Genomic DNA, 25,497 nt, shown 5'->3' on the forward strand with positions numbered 1-25,497 from the left:
CAAGAAGCTTGTGATCTAGCAGCTGACATCAAAGCCATTCATCAGCAAATTCATGATAAGATCACCAAATCTAATGAGCTCCTGAAATACAAGCGTGACAAAGGAAGAAAACATGTTCTTTTTCAACCAGGAGACTTTGTTTGGTTGCATTTTCGAAAGGAGCGTTTTCCCGCTAAACGTCGTTCTAAGTTGAGTCCCCGGTCGGATGGTCCGTTCAAGGTTCTTGCTAAGGTGAATGATAATGCTTATAAAATTAACCTCCCGGGGAATACTGGTGTATCAGCAACTTTCAATGTAGCCGATCATCAACCATATTTCTACCCCGATGAACCCATCTCAAGTTTGAGGTCAAACTTTCTTGAAGACGGAGAGGATGATAGGAGTACCCCAACCCACAGCCCACAAGATCCAAGCCCATGTCAGAAATGGGTCAACAAGGCCCAGCTGGATAATCTAGCCACCTGAAGCATATCATTAGTTTCAAACTCCCACGTTTTGTTCCACAGTATTTTAATTTTAGTATTGCATTTTATTTGTTTAAGTTATGTCTTTTAGTTTTGAACTTGTCAAAGTAGTTGTTTGGTAATTCCACGAGTGTAGGAAACGTGGGTAGTAGTGTGTTAGCAGTTATTTTCTATTCACAGTTATGTATTGGGAAAATTAGAAATGAGAAGACACACTTGATTTTCCTAAATAATTATTCTCTGCACTTATAGGGTATTTTGTTCCATGCTATTCTAATTTTTGGCAGGAATTAGAAGGTGATCTTGGAAAACTAATTCAGGCTTCTCGTGGTGCGACTGTATCGGGAATTCGAGTTAGAATTTCTGCTCAACGAAGGCTTTCCGGGTGGTGTGTCTGTAACTCGCAGAGCTCGTTGTCTGTTTTGTGTTTTCAGTCTCGAGTATAACGATCCAATTTAACGCTCATTTGCCATCAATTTTGTTGTTCTGTTTTTGTGACAATCGTCAATTTCAGGTTAACTCCGTTAACTCAACTCCGTCAATTCAAACTTAAGATCATTGAATCTCTAACGCACACCTCATTACATTTAAACTAGGGTTTAAATGACGCTTAACACTTACTACATGTGTAGTCTTTCGGGATTTGCACCGAAACGCAAACGAGTTGACGCAAACGGTTGATGAATAAACGAAAAACGTCAACATAATAATTATGTGATAATTATGTGTTAACATATGTGTTACTTGATTATATTGTGTAATGCTAGACAAGAAACAAGAACTAAGTTAGTTTAAGCTAGGAAAAGTAATACTTAGAAGTGGAGGGGCCAAAGTGTAACATAGTATTCTATAAATAATAACAATAAACTAAACCCTAACTTATTTCTTTTCCTCCCCACTCAAAACCGATCAGCCACTCTCTTGGTTCTCCTTGGCTGCCGTCACCCTCACACACACATACAACCACCAATTCAAGCTTTTGATTGAAGAATTAGGTGCTAGGAAGGTATAATTGATTATCCTATACATTCTTATTACTTGATTTTGATGTTTGTTGGGTTAATTATAAACCCTAGCTGCCGATTCTATATGTATATATAGTTATTATGATTGTTGATTTTTTGATAACTAGAATTGATATTGTTACATGTTGATTGTTGTGTCTATGATTTGAGTTCAAACAAAAACCCTAATCATGTATGTAATGGGTAATTGATGTGCATGGATGGTGTTTATGGAGTCTAGAGTGTTATATGAATGCATGATAGTTCATAGGTTGTTAATATGTTGAGTTTGGATGCAAACAGTTTCTGGACAGAATGTGTATTTTATGTTTAAGTGACTGTAACGAAGTGTAAATGTTAAAATTGGTTGAGATTATTGATACTACAGTAAACTAGGTTGAGTCTAGTTTCTATAGAGTATAAATTTGTAATTTTTGGACAAGTAGAAGTTAACTTTTATGATTTTACAAAAACGTTGTGCAAAGCTGAGTATCATGAACTACGAGACCAATTGGGTTGGTTCCACTTCTGGAAGTTGACTTATTGAGTTAGGAACCTAACCCAAGTGGTCTTGCATTTATTGGATTTTTCTTTTAACGGGAATTGCAAATAATATTCGGTTGCGCATGAATTTGACTGTTATGAGTTTGCTATAATGATTTGATGATTGTGAGAAAACTATGTGGAATAAAAATATAATAAAATATGTTCTGGAAACCTAAGACATATATGCTTCTGTGATGATTTTTGGTAAATTAATTGAGATGCTATGATTGGTGGAATAGTACAATCTTTTAAGTAGAATTTCTGTCTCGGTGAAATTAGCTGCTGAGTTTTGTGAAAATACATGAAATATGATACTTGCAAATTTATTATCGTGTTTTGACCAAATTGCCCTTGAGGGGAATGATTGCAAGATAATTGTCGTGTTTTGACAAAAATGCCCTTGCGGGGAATAACTGCTAATTGATTGTCATAATTTGACCAAATTGCCCTTATGGGGAATAATGGCTAGTTAATTGTCATGATTTGACCAAATTGCCCTTATGGGGAATAATGGCTAGTTAATTGTCATGATTTGACCAAAATGCCCTTACGGGGAATAATTGCTAGTGATGTACTTTATGAATACATGACACGTATATGATTGCTTACACATGTAATGTGTCACAAATACACATGTTAAAGTCACACACAATTCACAAACGAAACAAGAAACATGTTATGTGCTTAGGTATTATGTGTCGGGTCTAGAGACTCGATAATATTCCGACACTTAGAAAAATCTCTTTGTTGTTTTAGAACGCTAGAGAGAGTTTTTCTGTGACGCGCATCTTGGTGATTTAATTTGGGAAATTCTTCGCAAACAGTGAGTTTCACTTTCCCCTCTTTAAACTGTTTTCAAACGCTTTTCACTTGGGGGAGATAACATACTCCACAACGCTTTTAAGATTTTGTTATAAATTATATATCACTTGTAAAGGCTATGTGGCAAACGAAACATTTGAAGTCCTACACATCGAACCGGTTAATATTTTTAATAGCGAGTCACTGTTGAGTAGTACTACTGGGTTTGACAAACCCCACCCAACGCTAAACTCGACTGGAGGTCGAGCGGGTGTAATTTTGGCTAACACGTACCATGGTCTAGAGGACCTGGTGACAAGGCACTTAATAAACGAGTCAGCTTCGGTGTCGAACACTTAGTAATACTTGTTGTATAGACTAGCTACCTATCGATATATAATTGACATAACACTATCTGTAACGCTGTAACGCTGTAACGCAAAACGCTGTAACGCAAAACGCTGAACGCAAACGCTAAACGATTTATTTTTATATAACTTGTGAACTCACCAACCTTGTGTTGACACTTTTAGTATGTTATTCTCAGGTAGCCGAGGCGGGCGCGCGGTTTAGGAATATGCATTGCTTGATAAACTTTTAACTATGCAAACTTACTTTTAACTGTTATCATTGGTTTTAAATCGTCATGCGTGACGTAACATTGTTTCTATGGTTTTACGCTTCCGCACTTATTTTCATTTAAACGTTTTAATGGTTTGATTATAACTGATGATTCCGATCCTGTTAGTTCACACCCTCTGACGGTAAAACTCCGTTAGTGGATTTTGAGGGTGTGACAGTTTTAGGTTTAAAGTAGAGATGTTTGTCTTGAGATTTCAGTTATTATGATTTTTCATGTAACATCCTGCTTTCGGTTATATCAATAAAATAAAGTTCGTTTATTTTATAGCGGGTCGTTATCGGTTTAGTTGAATAGAATACGAGATGGACTCGTGTTGGGTTAATGGATATGGGTTATGGACTTGGGTTATGGAGGAATGAAGGAAAGACCATGGGCTGAAGCCCATGATCAAAAATATATATACCCTTAATCCTCCATTTAATTCATTTACACATATCCCTTACACCATCCAAAACACACACTTAAGATTCTCTCTCTAGTTCTCTCTCTCTAAACCGATATCAAGAAGGAAACTGAGAACCGACCCGAGGTAATGATAGTATTTTACTTTTTGAGCTTAAATCCGTTAGATATAATCATGAAATGACGAGCCGACACCGTTAAACCGTTTAAGTCACGAGATCCGGGTGGATTCGGGTATAAACCGAACCTATGATGAGGTTAGGAGTCACCCTAGCTCAGATCTGGATCTAACGGGACGAAAAACGGTGAAAAACGAGCTAAAACCCGTTTTTCCGGCGAAATCGCGTTTTTCCGGCGGCTTTCCGGCAATGACGGCGCCGGAAAGTGGTACGAGGTTAAGGGGGAATGTCAGGGAATGTTCTGACATTCCTGATCTAACCCTAGTCAGCTACAGGAATATGGCGAATTAAAGGTGATTCGCTAGCTAGTTCGTCCATGGGAACATAGCGAACTGATTTCAGTTCGTGTTCAATTCGTTAAGGGAAAAGGGTAACGAATTACCCTTGATTCGTTATGACCAGTTCGTTAAGGGAGATAACGAATTAGAAGGTCCAATTCGCTACTTAGACTGGTTCGCTACATGGACTGATTCGTTAAGAGTCCAGTTCGTTAAAAGTCCAATTCGTGTAAGTAACCAGTTCGTTAAAGGTTCCAATTCGTTACAAGAACCAGTTCGTCATGGCAAGTCAGTTCGTTAAGAATAAGTAACGAATTAGAAGTTTAACAGAATGACAGAATTGGTCCCTGGACTTAGAAAAGAATGATTTAATTACAAATAAGCCCTTAAGCTTAACCCCAGCCAGGGGCTCTGCCCCTTGGACCCCGCTAGGGGCTGCCGCCCCTAGAACCCCGCTGCCAGGGGCGCTGCCCCCGGATCCCCGTTCGTTGAGGGTAATAATTAAACTAGAAAGACAATATGTGTAGTGATAGTTATTGATACGTATAATTATTATACAGTTAGTCGCGCACAGCTAAAGAAGGGGATAACCGTAAACGGTGAATGCAACAGCCTTGAGGTGAGTTTCTAGCCCCACTTCCTTGTTATGTTTTCGGGGCTGTGTGCATACTCGATGTAATAGTTAATACACTTATCTTAAGCGGTAAGTGTATGCCTTGTATGATTTATGTATGATGATTGTTTGACGGTGCGTGAACGATCTTCGGATATTGCATGTACCGTCAGGTGGTAGTTAAGATATGATTGATAAGTATGATGAAAGATATGATGTATGTATGATTATATGATGTATGCATAATGTATGTATGTTATTATGATGGTACGTGAACGCTCTTCGGAGATTGCACGTATTGCCAAGGAAAGTATGTATGAACAGGTACGATACAGTTACACGAAACAAAAGGACCAGACCCTAATAATATCTGTGATGGTAGGGACCAGACCCTAATAATATCTGTGATGTTGGGGACCAGACCCTTTATAATATCCGTGATGTTAGGGACCAGACCCTTATAATATCTGTGAGGTTATAGAGCGGAAGGCTCTTTAAATAGAACGGATAGTTATGTATGAACAGTAAGTATGAATAATGAACACCCCTTCGGGCACGTGTGCAAATATGAGAACAGATTGTATGTTGTATGATTAACTAGAACTCACTCAGCGTAGCTAACTTTTAGTATGCACGCAGGTGAGTAGATTGAGGCAGCTTGCATAAGAGGAAGCACATGGCATGGACTTGAAGAAGCTGGCATCTCAAGAAATGTTATGTTATTCTAAAGACAATGTTTTATGTTTTAAATGATTTGAATGCCCGTTAAGACAACAAAGTATGGTTTTGTAATATGATGGTTTGAATGTTTTAAGATTCCGCGAATGTTTTTATTAACTCTGATATTATGAACTGTGTTTATGAGTAAATCCAACACGAAAGTAGGGCTACCGGTAACGGGGCCTTACATTTCATTTTAAAGTAGATTTATTTTGTTTTTGGATTTGATTGTGATATGGTATGTGATTAGGTCTCATAATACATGATGCAAGTAATTTGCTTGACATTCTACTGGTGTTGTCAAAGCATTATTTTTGCTGGTATGCAAGTAATTTACCTTAATTTCACACGAACCTTTATTCTCAAAACATTATGAATACCACAATTACCCCTACGCGTAATTTTTGCTGTCACCCATACCATAAACTTAGAACTTCACAGATTGCCTTTAGAATCAAATGCCACTTGCAAATTATCAACCAGGCTTGTTTATATCCAATCTTTCCATTTATTTTGTCTTTCAAGTGTGAAACCTCAACCAAAACCTCTTAATCTTCATAATGTAACTTCTCAATGACATGACAACTGAACTTCATAATCAAACTCCTATAATCTAATTTAACAACTATAATTCATAATGAAGTTATACATAACTCTATTTTATGTTAAAGTAATCAAAACGATGCAACCTGCTATGTATTGAAGACTCGAAAGCACTAACAACGTAAACACCCAAAATAAATCAACAATAAAGAAAAACGATGGCCGTACAAACTGGCTAAATATTGTGTTTGTAACTTGTTATTACCAACAACATAGCAACAGGACTGCATTATATTTACAGTTTAAAATCAAAGAGAACCAAATATTGTGTTTGTAACTTGTTATTACCCCAATACCACACCACGGCTCAGTTCTTGTTAGTCAAAATGATTTTAAACATACATCTAACTTGATAACCCATTCAAAAAGTAATATATATACTTATATATTTAATAATTATTAATTGATATATATATATATATATATAATTTCATGAAACAAAATAACTAAATAACATATATTATTTTATATATAAAGTTACAATGAAGAAACATATACAAATAGAATTGGCAAAAATTACTATATTCATTTTAAAAAAATCAAAAAAATCCCCTTGTTTTAGAGAATTTAGCCTAAAAATAGTGCTTGCGAATACGAACAATAGAAGTGTCATTTGGGCATAAATCCACCTGGTAATAATGTACACAAAAGACTCTTTTGAGTCTTGAAGCATCAGAAAAAAAAACTTGTTTTTGTATTTCAAAAACTATATCACCATGGTTCATTTTGATACATTAATTTTAAATCAACTAATTTTACTTTTTATCTTTAGAATTTGGAATAGAATACGTGACAGTTTAATTGTTACAAATACACATTTTAATAAATTAAAGTAAAAAACAAATGGGTTAAATGGGTCAACCCATGAGTTGATAAGGTTGACCCAAAAACTGTTATGAATGGATATTCAAAGATGAATTGATTGTATGTTTTGCTAAGGAGTGCAGAGAATAGTTTTGTTTCTATTATCTTTTTCATCTCTCACAATGGTACAAGAAGAAACATTAAATAGAAAATAGTGTTGACCCTTTACAAGGAAAAAGAAAAAAAAGGAATGTCATATCCTTGATTTAAGCTCCAACGTTCAAATCTCTTTGTTGTCATATAATTGCCCATATCTTCTATTTTGGGTAATGGTGAAAATTGATCCTTGCCAACTTATAATTATTTTATTTTCTAACACTCCCCCTCAAGTTGAGTAATGGGGTTTCCGATGCTCAACTTGTTAAGACATTTGTTGAATATTCTTTCATTGACAGCCTTGGTTAGTATATCTGCTAATTGGTCTTATGATCGAACGAATGGTAACTCAATCGATCCGGCTTCGAGTTTTTCTTTGATGATGTTTCAGTCAACTTCTATGTGTTTCGTACGATCGTGTTGGACAGGATTCTCTGAAATTTGTATAGCGGCTTTGTTATCGCACATGATCTTACTTGCTTCAGATGGAGGGAATCCCATTTCTGTCAGAAGTCTATGAATCCATAGAACCTCTGCCAATCCCCGTGCAATCCCTCGGAACTCGGCTTCGGCACCGGATAAGGCTACAACTTTTTGTTTCTTGCTTCTCCAAGTTACTAAATTTCCCCCAACCAAGGTAAAGTATCCTGATGTAGATCTTCGATCATCTTGATCTCCAGCCCAGTCTGCATCGGTGTATAGTTCGACCTTAAGATGATTGTTTTGCTGAAAGAGAACTCCATGACCCACTGTTCCTTTTAGGTATCTAATAATTCTCATTATTGCTTCCATGTGGGTAAGTTGAGGTTGGTGCATAAACTTGCTAACTACTCCAACTGCATACGCGATATCAGGACGAGTATGTGACAAATATATTAATTTACCTACCAGGCGTTGGTATCTTTCTTTGTTTGTCAATTTTGCTTCTTTTTCCATGTGGAGTTTATGGTTGACCCTTATCGGGGTGTCCACCGGTTAGCAATCAATCATTCCAGTCTCGGCTAGAAGATCAAGAATATATTTCTTCTGACATATAAAGATCCCTTGTTTAGACCTTAGTACCTCAATCCCAAGAAAGTACTTAAGTCTGCCCAAGTCCTTCATTTCAAATTCTGTGAACAAGTTGGCCTTCAATTTCCTCATTTCTTCCTCATCGTTTCCTGTAATGATCATGTCATCAACATATATAATTAAACAAGTTACAAGTTTACCTCTTCGCTTAAGAAACAACGTATGATCAGAGTTGCTTTGTTGGTAACCATATGTTCTCATTGCTAGAGTGAATCTGCCAAACCATGCTCGAGGGGATTGTTTAAGCCCGTATAGAGATTTTTTTTAACCGACATACTTCTTTTTCTTTGAAGGTTTTTGTGAACCCTGGTGGAGCTTCCATATAAACTTATTCTTCTAACTCTCCATGTAGGAAGGCATTCTTAACATCAAATTGATGAAGAGGCCATCCTTCATTTGCAGCGATCGAAAAAAAAAACCCGAATTGTGTTAATCTTGGCTACTGGGGAGAATGTTTCTGAGTAGTCAATCCCGTATGTCTGAGTATAGCCTTTGGCCACTAATCATGCTTAATATCTTTCAACAGTTCCATTTGGATTGTATTTGATTGTAAAGACCCAACGACAACCCACTGGCTTCTTTCCCTCCGGAAGGTCACATTTCTCCCATGTGTTGCTTTTCATTAATGCCTTCATCTCTGTATCCATTGCATTCTTCCAATTCTTTGATGCCATGGCTTGTTCCATAGTGTTTGGAATTTGTTCGGTGTAAAGAGAAGAGTTATAAGCTTTGGATTCTTTGGAAAGGTTCCCTTCAGCTATGTTTGCTATAGGATACCTAGAGGATTTAGATTGTTTTTCTGGAGAGTATCGCTTTGCTGGAATGCCCCTGTTGACTCTTGGCGGAAGAACATATTTCTCAGTGGTTTCATCTTGTCTATTGTCTTCTTGTATTGATTCTTCTTGTTCCACCTGCACTGTTTGTTCTAATTCTACTTCAGTCGTTAGGTCGGGAGGATTTGGGATTGCAACACTTGGTCCACAAAATTGGTGTGGAATTGGTGACTCATCTTGGGTATTGTGATCAACTAATTCTGATGACGGTACCCACTGTAACCAACTTAGTGGATCATACTCTTTCTCCCCCTGACCACTGTGTTGGGATTTGTAGAAAAACTCGGCTTTAAGGAAATCAAAATTCATGGTGGTATACATATGACGCCTTTTGGGGCTATAACATCTGTAGCCTTTCTGATTGATTCCATACCCCACAAAAAGACATTTTTCTGCACATGGTTCAAGTTTGGTTCGATTGGTTTTTGGTATGTGAACGAAAACAGAGCAACCAAAGATTCGTGGTTTTAAGGTGAGTGGGGCAGGTAATTTAGTGAATTCAGACATGGCTTGAAGAGGGGTTTTTAAGTCAAGGGCTTTGGTTGGTAGATGATTAATAAGGTAAGTAGCGGTAGCAACGGCTTCAGGCCAAAAACATGTGGGAACTTGAGATTCAATTAGAAGAGCACGGGTTATTTCTAAGAGAATACGATTTTTTCGCTCTACGTTACCATTTTGTTCAGGTGTATGTGAACTTGAGATTCAATTAGAAGAGCACGGGTTATTTTTATTTTGATAAATTGTTAATATATGTTTGTCATTAACCAGGACTTTGGAATGACTTTTGATAAGAGTTGGACTAAAATCACTAATAAGGCAGATCCAACGTTCATTAAAGGAGCTATAGCTTTTACAGATTGGGCTAAAAGATACGCGGATAGTGAAGGTAAGATACATTGTCCATGTAGAAAATGCGTTAATGCAAGAAGACATGATCCACCAGTTGTTTCTACGCATATCATACATAATGGTTTTGAACCGACATATAATATATGGATATATCACGGTGAACATCTACCGGGTTATGAAACAGATGGAACAACTAGTGAGTGTGATGAAAGTGAAAACGATTCAAATGACGGTGTCGAGGATTTACTTAACAACGCTACGGGCGGCGAAACCGAAGCTGAAAATTTCAACGATGCTGATCAATGTAATAACCTAAATGTGGTAATTGTTTCATGTTACGATTTATTATTATGAGAAAGAGTGGAAGAATGGGATAAATAGATGAAAGCAAAAAGTTCAATTGGAACTATTTGTACTAGACCTATGGAACTGGATCGAAAGTTGGAACTGGATAGAAAGTGTGTTATTAAAAATGTCTAATGATATACCTTTTAATAGGCTAAGTATACCCATATTTACATATATTAAATAAAACTTTCTTCAATGTAACATGGATTTGAAGATTTATACTTATTGTTGATGAAGCAGAAGCAACAGTAGCAAGTAAGAAGAGAAATAAGAGTTTACCATATTAATTAAGTATTAGAGTGATCATGGAGAGATTTTGATGAAGAAACTGGATAGTTTCATTCAATGTACGTACGTTAACAATTTAAATACATGAACAAATATACACAAATAGTTGAGAAGATACAGAAGAATAACTAGGAGCCTACACCAGATATTAACTAATTTGAAATAATTTAAGTGTAAATGAGATCGAGGGGGGAGATCATTTTTTATGTCGTCGATGCTTTGCTAAATAATTAAAACATGTAAAGTTTGGATCTTTATTTATAAAATAGGTTGCATATATGTAAAAGGATTTTTTGGGTGGAAAAATTACTTACCATGATTTAAGAAGTTGGGTATTTCGTTTGTATTCTATTATAGCATTCTCAACCCATTCCTTAAATTTCATAATATGAGATGATACTTCTTCAAGATTGGAGCTCAAATTATAAATTCTTATTACTAAATATCATCAACAAAGAGAGGTTTTAAAAATCATTTCCTACATTAAAAGACATTTAAGACTGAATATCAGTTTTGAGTTCATCATGTTTTGAAAGTAATAAGGACTGATAGTCAGTCCCTATACATTCCCTCATAATAAAGACTAAAGATTAGTCTTTCAGAAAATTTCCCCATTTGTCAATTGAAGGGAAATATATTTGAGACTAAAAATTAGTCTTAAATAAGATGTCTAAATATTAGCAAGTGATTATTAGTCACTAAAATATGTTGTGTAAAAATCAGTCCCAAATGCACCCGCAACTAAAAAAACAGTCCCAAATACCAAGTATTTGAGACTAAAACACAAGTCCTTAATGGTTTAGTCCAAGTCTCTAATATGTTCCTTCTAGGTTAGAGACTCATTATCAGTCACCATACATTTAAGTAATTTTTCATTACATATTTGGGACTGAAATTTAGTCGTCAATAAATTTTCACAACAACCTTATATTTTCTAATCACATTTGGGACTGAAATTTAGTCTCAGATAAGGCGTCAAAGTATTAGCGACTGATTATCAGTCACAACATTAGACACATCAAATTCGGTCCCTAATATTATCAGTAACTGATAAATCAGTCCTAGATACTATGTATTTGAGACTGATATATTAGTCCCTCATAATTTAGTCCCTAATGGCCACTTTTTTTGTAGTGAGAGTTGAAAGGGACCATTGAAGAACAAGGTTGCTCGTAAGGGTTTGTCGGGCAAAGTCTGGCAAAGTCAAGAAGATTGACGTCTACCCGATGAGTATTTTACTTGGTAAAATACTCTTCAAGTAAAGTCTACCCGGAAACTGATCCTGGGCACACATCTATATTACCAAGTGCTTGAAGGAAGGCAGAGCACGGAGTCTACTCGGAAAATCAATATTGTTGCAAAGCCTACCCGGAAGACTTGTTTTACACTTAGAATAATGTTGAATATGTAATTTGAATATGTTTTATCATTTAGGGTTTCTAGAAGGAATGACGGCTATAAATGAGGTGTCATGTAACACCCCGACCAAAGGCGGATTATACATCGGGGCGCCACATTGTTTCATTACTCGTGACACTATTGGGTGTCAATATTTAATAAATATATTCATTCACGCACGCGCAACGTAAACACAAGATAACATAAATCAACATAAATCAATATATTATAAGGCAAAATATTCGAACAACAATAACTTGTCTTGATACATTTTAATCTAGGTCCAAAAGTAAAAACGTCCTACGTGTCCACAAGCTCCAAAAGAAAAACAGATACAGCAAACCTGAACATGTGTTAAAATAAACGTCAAACACTTGCGTGTTGGTGAGAAATCAAGTTTAATAGATAATAATAGATAACAATAATCACTGCGCGCAACACGTGTATGTCTGGTGTTTAACAAGGGTGTAATCAGATTGTGATCAAGCCTAAATAGATCATAGTTCATAGTTCAATCCGTGCTCCCAAATGTGCACAAAAACAAGAAAACATCTGTGCAAGTGTAAACAAAGAAAACCGTAAACGATAGGTCTCCCGTGTTCATCTAATGGATCCATGAAAACTTCGGAATAGGCCGAACAAAGCGGTTAATGATGCACACATACAAATAAACAGCCAAGTAAACGTCCTCAACACATGGGATACTGCGCGACTAAAGTTCATAAACAAGTTTAAGACTCAAGTTTGTACGAACACATGAACATCCCAAAACATTAAAAATAAAAAGGGATTAGGTACGAGATTACTCACTTGATAAACGGTGCGGTGTAAGATAAAGCAAGAACCAACTCTTAACAAGCAAAGTTATCCTATAATTAAAGATTATCGTTTTAATGATTTGTTTTAAGTCTTGATTATAAGTTAGCATAATTAATAAGTAAATTATTATATATTATATATTATATATTACCGGAAATCAGGGCAGAACAGGAGAGAAGACGAAGGCAGAGAGAGGAGAAAGATAATAAGTGTTTGTGTGTGTAGTGTTAAGAAAATAGCATTATTATTTATAGGAAAACCCTAGGGAACACAATCCCTAGAAAAGAGGAAAAGACCTTCAATAGGATCAAGCAAAAGATAACAAAAGCAAAAAGGTTCCAAAAGCAAAAGATATCAAAAGATATGGCAGCTGCAGGGGACAAGAGAAAGCTGACAGGGAACAGTAAACAGGCATGGGAGGGTCAGATAAAGGTACTGGTCAAAGCATGGAAAAGCAGATCTCAAAAGATAATGTCAGTCACTTTTTCTGTCAACCAATGGGGTTGGTGCGCATGCTGCGCCGAAAGTGGCTTTTCAGACATAAGACAGGTCAGGTCAACAGCACAGAAGATAAGACATCACAAAGGTAAACAGCTGGATTAAACAGAAAAAAAGACTCAAAGGGGTTTAGCGCGAGAAAGCTCGAGCGCTGCGAGCGCGAAGGCAGACAAAACCAACCTTAGCGCGCCGCGGGAAGAACTACAATTCTAAGCGCGCCGCGGGAAGAACTTCAATTCTAAGCGCGTCGCGGGAAGAACTATAATCCTTAGCGCGCTGCGGGGACAGTTCGCCTCGCGTATCGCAGCAACAGACGGTCTTCACGCAGGCTTCCTTGTAAGGAGTCTGGCCGTGGAGCCGCGCAGACATCCTTAGGCGGGAAGAAACAAAGGACAAAGAGTTAAGAGAAAAAGAGGGGTTCAAGGCTTAAGGGTTAAGCAGAGGGGCGGGACGGCGACAAGAGGGACAAGGAGGCGGGAAGGAAGGAAATTATTATTAGTAATATATATTTTAAATGTCAAGTTTTAAAAGAAAATAATTAAATTTTAAATCATAAAAAGAATCGGATCAGAAAACGGGTACCTGGGTCGGGTCGGATGGGGCAGATGTCACAGTCTCCCCTACTTTAAGAAATTTCGTCCCGAAATTTATCTCGAAGTAGGCTGCGCAGAGAACAGGTGCGGGTACTTGATCTTCATTTGATCTTCCCTTTCCCATGTAAACTCGGCTCCGCGCTTGGACTCCCAGCGAACTTTCACGATAGGGATGCGACTGCGCTTGGTTTGCTTTACCTCGCGATCCAAAATCTCAACAGGCTTCTCAACGAAATGCATAGATTCATCAACTTGAACTCCATCAAGTGGTATGTGAAGGTTCTCGTCAGCTAAACATTTCTTGAGATTGGATACATGGAACGTTGGATGCACATTGCTGAGCGCGGGCGGCAGGTCTAGTCTGTAGGCAACTTTTCCTACACGCGCGAGAATCTTGAATGGACCAACATAACGAGGAGCAAGCTTACCTTTCTTCCCAAAGCGGACAACACCTTTCCAGGGCGACACTTTGAGGAGGACAAGATCACCAACTTGAAATTCGAGAGGCTTCCGCCTACGATCTGCGTAACTCTTTTGTCGGCTTCTGGCAGTCAGCAGATGATCACGGATCTTGGCGATTTTATCGGTTGTCTCTTGAACAAGTTCGGGTCCTGTGATTTGAACTTCACCCACTTCGCTCCAACAAATTGGGGAGCGGCACTTACGACCGTAAAGTGCTTCAAATGGGGCCATACCGATACTGGAATGATAGCTGTTATTATAAGAGAACTCGATCAAAGGCAGGGTTTACGGCTGAGCGCATCGGCTACCACATTAGCCTTACCAGGATGATACCGGATCTCACAATCGTAATCGCTGATGAGTTCGTTCCATCGGCGTTGTCTCATGTTGAGTTCCTTTTGATCAAAGATATGCTGAAGGCTTTTATGGTCAGTGTAAAGGATACACTTAGTACCATAGAGGTAGTGTCTCCAGATCTTCAAGGCAAATACAACTGCACCAAGTTCGAGATCGCGAGTTGTATAATTCTTTTCATGAACCTTGAGTTGCCTTGATGCGTAAGCGATAACCTTGCCTCGTTGCATAAGAACACAACCGAGACCTTGGTTGGAGGCATCGCAGTACACGACAAAATCATCATTACCCTCAGGTAGCGCAAGAACAGGAGCTTCACACAACAATCGCTTGAGCGTTAGAAAGGCTTCTTCTTGCTTCGAGCCCCAAATATACGGTTTACCTTTGTGCGTTAGAGCTGTTAAAGGCAATGCGATCTTTGAGAAGTTCGAAATAAATCGCCGGTAGTAACCAGCTAAGCCCAAAAAGGAACGGATTTCGGTAGGAGTGGATGGCGTAATCCAGTTCTTGATTGCTTCAATCTTGGATGGGTCGACATGGATACCCATCTTGTTTACAACATGACCAAGAAACTGTACTTCATCAGACCAAAATTCACACTTGGAAAGCTTAGCGTAGAGTTGCTCAGTTCGAAGCTTTTGCAACACCAACCGAAGATGTTGCTCATGCTCGGCCTTGGTCTTAGAATACACCAGAACATCATCGATAAACACGATCACAAATCGGTCCAAGAAAGGCCTACACACCCGATTCATTAGATCCATGAAAACGGCGGGTGCGTTGGTTAAACCGAAGGACATGACCAAGAATTCAAAATGGCCATAACGAGTTCGAAAAGCAGTCTTGGGAATATCCTCTTCGCGGATACGCAACTGGTGATAACCAGAACGGAGATCGATCTTGGAGAAACAAGAGGCACCTTGGAGTTGATCAAAGAGGTCGTCAATACGCGGTAAGGGATACCGGTTCTTAATGGTGAGTTTCTTCAACTCGCGGTAATCAATACACATGCGAAACGAACCATCTTTCTTTTTAACGAACAACACCGGAGCACCCCAGGGCGAAGAGCTAGGGCGAATGAATCCTTTAGCGGTCAACTCTTGAAGTTGGCTTGCCAATTCTTGCATTTCAGCGGGTGCAAGACGATAAGGAGATTTGGCTACGGGGGAAGCACCAGGGACAAGATCAACACGAAACTCGACTTCACGAGCGGGAGGGATACCAGGGAGATCATCGGGAAAAACTTCAGGGAAGTCACGCACAACAGGGATATCGCAAAGTTTCTTCATTCCTTCATCGGGTTTAACCACATGGGCTAAAAATGCAACACATTTCTTCCGCATAAGCCTTTGGGCTTCAGCGCAGGACATAAGCTTAAGACCATTGGAGGGTTTCTCGCCGTAGATGTGAAGATCACCATTTTCTCGAGGAATGCGAATCAACTTCTTGGCGCAAATAACTTCGGCGCGATTCTTCGAGAGCCAGTCCATACCAATGATAACATCAAAACTTCCAAGAGGCATGGGGATGAGGTCGATTAGAAAATCGTTTTCGTTAAGGTTAAGCGTGCAATCTTTGATTACGGAGTTTATTAAAATAGTTTCACCATTAGCCAATTCAACTGAAAAGTTTTCGCTTAAGTTTATGCGCGGTCGCGCAAGCTTCTGCTCAAATGCGCGAGAAATAAAACTTCTATCGGCGCCAGTATCAAAAAGTATAGATGCATATTGTCCGTTAAGTAAAAATGTACCATTAACTACGTCATTATTCGCTTGCGCTTGGTGCGCGGTTATGTTAAAAGCTCGTCCACGCGTCGCTTGGTTGGAAATTTGGTTAACCGGATTTGCTTGTGTAATTTGCACTTGTAGTCTCGGGCACGCGTTCCGGAAATGACTGCGATCACCGCAGTTAAAGCACGACCTGGGTCGTGGAGTATGGTAAGTTGGTTGAGGGTTTTGCGGGTAGGTTGGTGGTGTTTGCGCGATTGGGTTAGCGGGAGGGACTCTACAGAACTCAGCAGAGTGGCCAACGCGGCCACATCGGTTACATTGTCGACACGGGGTTTGGGTTGGGTGGTGAAGTCTACAGGTTGGGCAAAAGGGTTGGTTTCCTGTGTAGGGTTTCTTAGTTGGCGGGGCAAGGAGTGCGGGATTGGTTAGGGTATAGTTATGGACTACAGGTGTTGGGTAGGTTGGCAGTGGGTTAGGAGCGTATACTGGAGGTTGGTAGGCGGGTTGCTGGACAATGGGCGGGTTGGTAAGCGCATAGGCTTTGCGCCTGCGCTTGAGGTTGTTACAGTTTGAGGGTTCTGGTTTGGTTTCTGATGGTTCTGGGACAGTCTTGGTGGGTTTGGTCTTTTCGGCTCCCCGCAGGAACAGGGTTCCTGCTCTGACATGGTTGTCGCTGAGCACAGCGGCCAACTCGATGGCGTCAGAGAGGGTTACTGGGTTTCTGGCCCATACAGAATCTTGAATTTCCATGGGGAGACCCCCAAGGAACTTTTCGATGGCTCGGCGGGAAGGGGTAACTAGGTGTGGGACAAGCAAGCTTAATTCATGGAAGCGCGTCGCGTACTCGCGCGCTTCACCACTGTACTGTTTAAGATTCCAAAATTCTTCCTCCAGGCGCTTTACTTCGTTGGGAGGGCAGAATTCTCGCGTCAGGAGATCCTTAAATTCCTCCCAGAGCATGCTAGAAGCAGCTTCTGCGCCACGCGCATGGGCTACTCCATTCCACCATGTAGGCGCCCTTGATTCCAGGACACTGGAGGCATATAAGGTTCGTCGGTCTGGAGGGCATTGGGTATGGAGAAAAGTGTTTTCAATCTTCTCGAGCCATTGGAGCATCACGGTGGCTCCTTCAAGCCCTGTGAATTTCGGAGGGTTACCCGCATTGAAGGACTTAATGTTGTAACCGGAGGTGTTGGTATTGTTTTGGCTCAAAGCTTGGGCTATTGCGGCGGCCATTTCCTGGGAACGTTGCTGCCTGCGTCTGCGCGAGGCTTCTCTCCTCTGATGGCGGCGAGATAGCGGAGGCATTCTATAAAAGTTTTAATTTTTGTTAACATCTTGGTTTTAGCGCAAAGTATAACCTTATAAAGCTCGGTTTCGCGGAGTTAAATGCTATCAAATGTAAAATATGAATTTAAATGCAAACTTAATAAAGGTAATGAATTCGAATTGAAAATCGACAATTCATGTATCACCATGACCTTCCGAATTCTCAATTTAAAATGACGAGTAAACGAGTATTGGAGATTGACGATTCATGTATCACCATGACTTTTCAATCCTCAATATAAAATATACAAGAAAATGAGTATTGGAGGTTGACAATTCATGTATCACCATGACTTTTCATGTCTCCAACCTCAGAACATAATCGTAAATGGAATTTGAAAATCAACTATTCATGTATCACCATGACTTTTCAGATTTTCAACAAACGAATATGTAAGTAAACCCAATAAAAATCGAAATTCAGAAAAATCGAAATATCGCGAAATAAAACATAAAACCATAAGCTGCGTCTGCGCAAGCATATTTATAAATAACGAGTAATAAACAATAAGCGCGCAAACATGAGATTTCTCTCATGCGCGAGAAGGGACTCTTAGGTATTCTAGGCCGTTACGTCTAACCACCTATCCTAAAGTCAACGAGCTCTGATACCAATCTGTAACACCCCGACCAAAGGCGGATTATACATCGGGGCGCCACATTGTTTCATTACTCGTGACACTATTGGGTGTCAATATTTAATAAATATATTCATTCACGCACGCGCAACGTAAACACAAGATAACATAAATCAACATAAATCAATATATTATAAGGCAAAATATTCGAACAACAATAACTTGTCTTGATACATTTTAATCTAGGTCCAAAAGTAAAAACGTCCTACGTGTCCACAAGCTCCAAAAAAAAAACAGCTACAGCAAACCTGAACATGTGTTAAAATAAACGTCAAACACTTGCGTGTTGGTGAGAAATCAAGTTTAATAGATAATAATAGATAACAATAATCACTGCGCGCAACACGTGTATGTCTGGTGTTTAACAAGGGTGTAATCAGATTGTGATCAAGCCTAAATAGATCATAGTTCATAGTTCAATCCGTGCTCCCAAATGAGCACAAAAACAAGAAAACATCTGTGCAAGTGTAATCAAAGAAAACCGTAAATGATAGGTCTCCCGTGTTCATCTAATGGATCCATGAAAACTTCGGAATAGGCCGAACAAAGCGGTTAATGATGCACACATACAAATAAACAGCCAAGTAAACGTCCTCAACACATGGGATACTGCGCGACTAAAGTTCATAAACAAGTTTAAGACTCAAGTTTGTACGAACACATGAACATCCCAAAACATTAAAAATAAAAAGGGATTAGGTACGAGATTACTCACTTGATAAACGGTGCGGTGTAAGATAAAGCAAGAACCAACTCTTAACAAGCAAAGTTATCCTATAATTAAAGATTATCGTTTTAATGATTTGTTTTAAGTCTTGATTATAAGTTAGCATAATTAATAAGTAAATTATTATATATTATATATTATATATTACCGGAAATCAGGGCAGAACAGGAGAGAAGACGAAGGCAGAGAGAGGAGAAAGATAATAAGTGTTTGTGTGTGTAGTGTTAAGAAAATAGCATTATTATTTATAGGGAAACCCTAGGGAACACAATCCCTAGAAAAGAGGAAAAGATCTTCAACAGGATCAAGCAAGAGATAACAAAAGCAAAAAGGTTCCAAAAGCAAAAGATATCAAAAGATATGGCAGCTGCAGGGGACAAGAGAAAGCTGACAGGGAACAGTAAACAGGCATGGGAGGGTCAGATAAAGGTACTGGTCAAAGCATGGAAAAGCAGATCTCAAAAGATAATGTCAGTCACTTTTTCTGTCAACCAATGGGGTTGGTGCGCATGCTGCGCCGAAAGTGGCTTTTCAGACATAAGACAGGTCAGGTCAACAGCACAGAAGATAAGACATCACAAAAGTAAACCGCTGGATTAAACAGATGAAAAGACTCAAAGGGGTTTAGCGCGAGAAAGCTCGAGCGCTGCGAGCGCGAAGGCAGACAAAACCAACCTTAGCGCGCCGCGGGAAGAACTACAATTCTAAGCGCGCCGCGGGAAGAACTTCAATTCTAAGCGCGTCGCGGGAAGAACTATAATCCTTAGCGCGCTGCGGGGACAGTTCGCCTCGCGTATCGCAGCAACAGACGGTCTTCACGCAGGCTTCCTTGTAAGGAGTCTGGCGCGTGGAGCCGCGCAGACATCCTTAGGCGGGAAGAAACAAAGGACAAAGAGTTAAGAGAAAAAGAGGGGTTCAAGGCTTAAGGGTTAAGCAGAGGGGCGGGACGGCGACAAGAGGGACAAGGAGGCGGGAAGGAAGGAAATTATTATTAGTAATATATATTTTAAATGTCAAGTTTTAAAAGAAAATAATTAAATTTTAAATCATAAAAAGAATCGGATCAGAAAACGGGTACCTGGGTCGGGTCGGATGGGGCAGATGTCACATGTCAGGCCTATAAAAAGGAATAATTTACGGCCGCCTCCTAAGGCAGTCAGACTCATAAATTCAGGGACAATATTTTTGAGTGTGACGGCTGTCTTAGAATAGTACGGATATAACTTTCCTATCAAGAAACCCTAAATCGATTATCCTTTTGTATGATGAACTTTGTATGAATGGAAATCTTTTGAGTGAATCTTGTGTGTGTTAGTTACCTTTGATTATTGATAGCAACTACCCTGTTTATTATTGATTCCGCCTTTAATAAACAGTAATCTTTGTAAATATAGCAATCCGTCATTAACTCCCTTGTTGACACGTCTATTTGTGTGCGTTATGACTTGATTTGAGTAAGATCCAGCTGAAATCGGGGACCTGACAAATATTTTATTTTACTTTGTTACCCCTCGATGATACGCCTGCCTCGGCCCATCGTGGCTTAGGAATAACAAATTTAAATAACACATTTATAAATTCGAGCCTTTACACTAGGTCACCTCAGCAAACACCGCAGCGTTCTACTTAGTTAAGTACCCGTATGTATACACATGGCTGTGCTTCCTGCAAGAAAGCGTCCTACGACCAGGCGTGGTGCGATGTGCCCACCGCGTACTACCACATATGTAAGGATCCAGACAAACGTATTCTACAGCCTGAGGGCTAGGCTTATACTCTTATTTATAATGGTTTTTGGAACACGTAGTTCGTTGTAAATAATTTTCATATAACATGTTTGACTCGTTTTAAAATTAGTTTGTAAAAGTTTGGGGGCGTATTCACCTTTTTGATTTGGATCGGCTTCAATACACCGTCCGAAGGTCTTTCCCGTTACTATCTCGCACCAATAGTACGAGTATAGCCTTTTCTTTTGGATCAGCTTCAATACACTGTCCGAGGGTCTTTCCCTCTTCTTTGTTATCTCGCACCGTTAGTACGAGTATAACTTTTTGTTAGTCGGATATACAATCCGGCTTAAAACCTCTAGTCTCTTTCTGTAAAATCTTTACCTCGATTTTAATTTCTTTTTGAACCTTTAGTTCAAAACATCTTTTCTTTATTTTAACCTTCAGTTTAAAATATTATTTCTTTCTTTTCTTTTTCAAGTAAAAACTCTTTCTTTTAACTTATTTCTTTTACAAGATAAATTTCTAGTTTATCTTGTTTTCCTTTTCTTAAACTCTACGTTTCTTCTTTATTAATAAACATATATTTTTCATTTACTTATTATTTAAGAATAATAAACTTAAATAATATTTTCAACTATAAATATGTTTGAACCTATAGTTCAAATCATATATCTCTTATTCTCATATTCAAACCTTTAGTCCGTCATGTTTTCATTGCTAAAATCTACGTTTTCCAACAACGTATATCATTTAGTTTGATATTAATAATTATACACAATATATAATATTTTTTATCTTTATTTATTAATAAAGATTCTTTTATTATTTCTTTATTCTTTCTCTTTATACTATTATTTAAAATTTATTTAAATAATAATCATACTTTATTTATAATAAAGATTTATACTTTTATTTTTATCTTTATATTCTCTTTACTTTATTTTTGAGGTATTGATTATACCCTGGACTAGGGTCTAAGCCTTTATTATTTTATTAATATTTTATTCGGGCATTATGCCTACCTTGTTTGGCTTTTTATTTTCTAGACTCTCGGGCAGCACTTCGACGCTGGATCGTATATCGAGAATCTTGATCAACACCTCCTTGGCACACAAATCGAGGCACGCCGGTCTTCAAGTCTCGTCGGCACGCACTTCAAAGCGGATCGTTGGGTTGTACCGGGTCGACACGTACTTCGAGGTGGAACGTCGGGTCGTACCGGGTCGACACGTACTTCGAGGCGGAACGTTGTGTCGTACCGAGTCGGCACGTACTTCGAGGAGGAATATTGGGTCGTACCAGGTCGACACGAACTTCGAGATATTGTGGCCGGTATGATGGGTATCGTCGGTTTATGGCATGTATTACGAGATATAACGTTGGTTTTTTGGCACGGAAAACGAGGAGGTCGGTGGCACGTTTTACGAGGCAATTTCTAGAGAGAGAGATATGTGTGAGAAATGGTGTGTAAGAAATGAGAGGCTTGATGTGACATTCATAAAATTCGGGTCTCGTTGTATTCGTTTTATGATCCGTTTATCATGTAAACCGACCCGTCTTGTAAACCGAGACTTATGATATAATCAAATGATGGTTTTATGTTACAATATTGTCTCACACTTGTTGGGTCTTGAAAACATCCTTTACGAGCCTTAAAGCGCGTTAAAAACACTAAAACGAACTTCGGGGGCCAAACAGTCATTGTTGAAACTTTGTAAAGTATCACTAGACCTAAATGTTTCTTATGTTTCTTGTGTTCCCTTGTTTGTTTTATCGTCCAACGAATTCAAGTTTTAACCATTAAACCTCTTGTTTAACCAAATTTAACTCTTCCTATAAATACAAGGCCATCTCTAACATAAATCCTTGCTCATAAACTTCTTTCTCTCTCAAATTCAAAGATTCTACAAGGTTATTTTCATGTTATTGTCGGTTTTGACTTCCAAAGTCAAACTTATGTTATTCTTGCATTTTAACTAACTTACTAACTCTAACTCAATACTTGAAGTATATGGTGGTACAACATATATATAATACACACCCCTTGTTTCCTTTATTTGTTACTTCACCGACACCGGTTGGTTAAGTTTCGAATGTCATAAGGCAAGGCTTCATGGAGGAATTCGTGTTCTTGATATATATACACACACATAACTTATTTTACATATCATTTATGCCTAACTTCTGCTCATTTTAGTTTGTTAGTCACATTTACAAGTCTTGGGTATGTGGAATCCATCAATGACTCATTGTGAGATGGAAATCGAACCAAACCGAACTTTTGTTAAAAAGACTTGTTGTTGACCTTTTTAGTTGTAGAACTTACATATTTCTCATTTATAAATTATTATACAAGATATATGATATTTGGGAATGTGGAGACCATCAAGGAACATATTGTGAGATGGAAACCGAACCAACCCGATTTTACTCGCTTAAGACACACAAGTGTGTTTTTAGCTATCAAGACTTGTATATTTCTCTAAAAATAGTTTACAAAATAATTTTAATTACTTTCTTAAGTACTTGGAATTGTTGGATCCAACTTGATCTCATAACATAGTTTGGACCGACAAAACCGAACACTCGCTTAACGTACGTTGTTAGTTCTAAAACAATAGATCTACATACTTGGTTAAGTCTTAAAAAGTTTTTTTGAGTTATCTCATAACATTCATTATTTTGGAAAGTTGACTTTGGGTTTGACCAATTATCAAGACCTGAACCGACAACCCGAAAACTCGTTAAAAACCCGTTTTAGTATCTTTGTCCCAATGGAACTTGCATTTTTGCATTTTTCCCACCTTATTACTTTACATTGGTTAAGTAAATATTAAGTACCCGTACCTTTGCATCTAGGTTGATTATGGAGTTTCGGTGAAGAAAACGTCACAAATAACGTTAGGATATTAGCAAACATGAACAATATTTGATTTTCTATATTTTGTGATATTTTGTTGTATTTGACTTTTGAATATATGGTTATGTGACATTTTCGATGTTGTGAAATGAAATGAGTTTGTTAAATATTGTCTCTTTAAATAGTGTCATGCGCATATGGGCAATCGTTGCACCCCGGCATGTTCCGCCGCCTTTGGTCGGGGTGTGATAGATTGGTATCAGAGCCATGACAATTAAGGTAGGTGGTTAGACGTAACGACCTAGAATTGTTATGCTTAGGGTCCTATACGTGTGTTCATACGTGTTTACTCTATTTAATTGTTCATATCGTATGTTTATTTATAAACTTGTTTAAAATTCACCAATATCCTAAATGTTCACATACACACACTTTCATCGTATTTCCAATGTATCCTTACCTTAAAACGCAAAAAGTAGTTTTTTATTGTGTTTTATGGATCACAAGATTAACTTGGATCCCGTTGTTTCAAATCCCTTAAAGGTTGCGTTTATATCGGGTTTATAGCCATCATATAAAACGAGACATTATAAAATGACCATTTGATAAAAAGATTCCAAGGATCGAAGGTGATTTACTTACCTATGATGGTTGAGTTATAATGCTCGTTTTTAGGCCATAAACCGTGTTATAAATGTCAATCCTTTAAGTAGTCGAATGCGAGCGTTCCGGTCGCCATCCAAATTTTCGGTGTTAAAACAATAGGACTACGGTGATTTCGTGGACTAGTGTTTTGGCATGACGTTGTATCCCGATTTATTGTGTTATCATTGTTATTTGAGTCTAAAACATGAAAGAGTCTCGATGATCTCGTGCACATGTTTAGACTCCAACGTGGTGTTTCATAAAACCTTTTACTTAGTGTTGGAATATCAAGTCGTGGTGATTACATGCGCGATTTTTCCGACTCTATAAATCTCAAAATCTCAAATTTTCAAGCTTTAACTATCTCAAAATCATTTAAGTTTTGTTTACGGTTTTATTATTCATAAACAAAGTTTTATATTTTATCTAACACTAACATCTTCTCCATACTAACTCTAGGATTCACAAATCAAAAATCGAAATCTTATTTTATTTTATACACCTTTATATTCAATTCCTTTTATTCAAAACTTATCCCATTTTCTTTATAAATTTTAGCATGCCTCCGCTATGATGCCAACCGCGAAAGAACTCCACTCGACGTATGGCCGCCATCATCGCAAAGCAAATGGCCGCTGTGATTCCCGAACTTATGACCCAAATAAAAGCAAACCAACCTGTACCCGTTGTTGCACCTATTGAACCCAAACCTGCATCCTACCTGTTTAAACAATTTACTAGTGCCAACCTGGCCGAATTCTTTGGAACCAACTGTGCGACTACCTTGTTGCAATGGTTCGAATATGTGGAGAATGTGTTTTTACACAGCGAATGCCCCGAAGCGAAAAAGACAAACTTCGCTTCAAGCATATTTAGGGGAACCGCCCTAACATGGTGGGGTAGTGTTATGCACCTCCATGGTACGGATGTGGCCATGGCTCTTCCATGGGCCGAGCTCAAGGCGCTTATGAAGAAGAAATTCTGCCTCAAACACGAACTCCAAAAGCTTGAGGTAGATTTTTAGGACCTAAAACAAGAAGGTGGTGATAACGCCGCTTACTCGCTCCGTTTCCACGAGCTAAGCGTTCTTTTACCTCACTTGGTTACCCCAA

General features: G+C 38.4%; 1 pseudogene; it reads right to left on the reverse strand.

Moving 5' to 3' along the window:
* Positions 1-7,600: 7,600 nt before the first annotated feature.
* On the reverse strand, positions 7,601-8,149 carry LOC143617566 (secreted RxLR effector protein 161 pseudogene; annotated as a pseudogene).
* Between the last annotated feature and the right edge of the window lie 17,348 nt (positions 8,150-25,497).

The sequence above is a fragment of the Bidens hawaiensis genome, unplaced genomic scaffold, assembly GCF_021521415.1.
Source record: "Bidens hawaiensis isolate Kalapana, Puna unplaced genomic scaffold, B.hawaiensis_p1.1 tig00002323_1, whole genome shotgun sequence".
In the NCBI taxonomy this organism is placed as follows: domain Eukaryota; kingdom Viridiplantae; phylum Streptophyta; class Magnoliopsida; order Asterales; family Asteraceae; genus Bidens; species Bidens hawaiensis.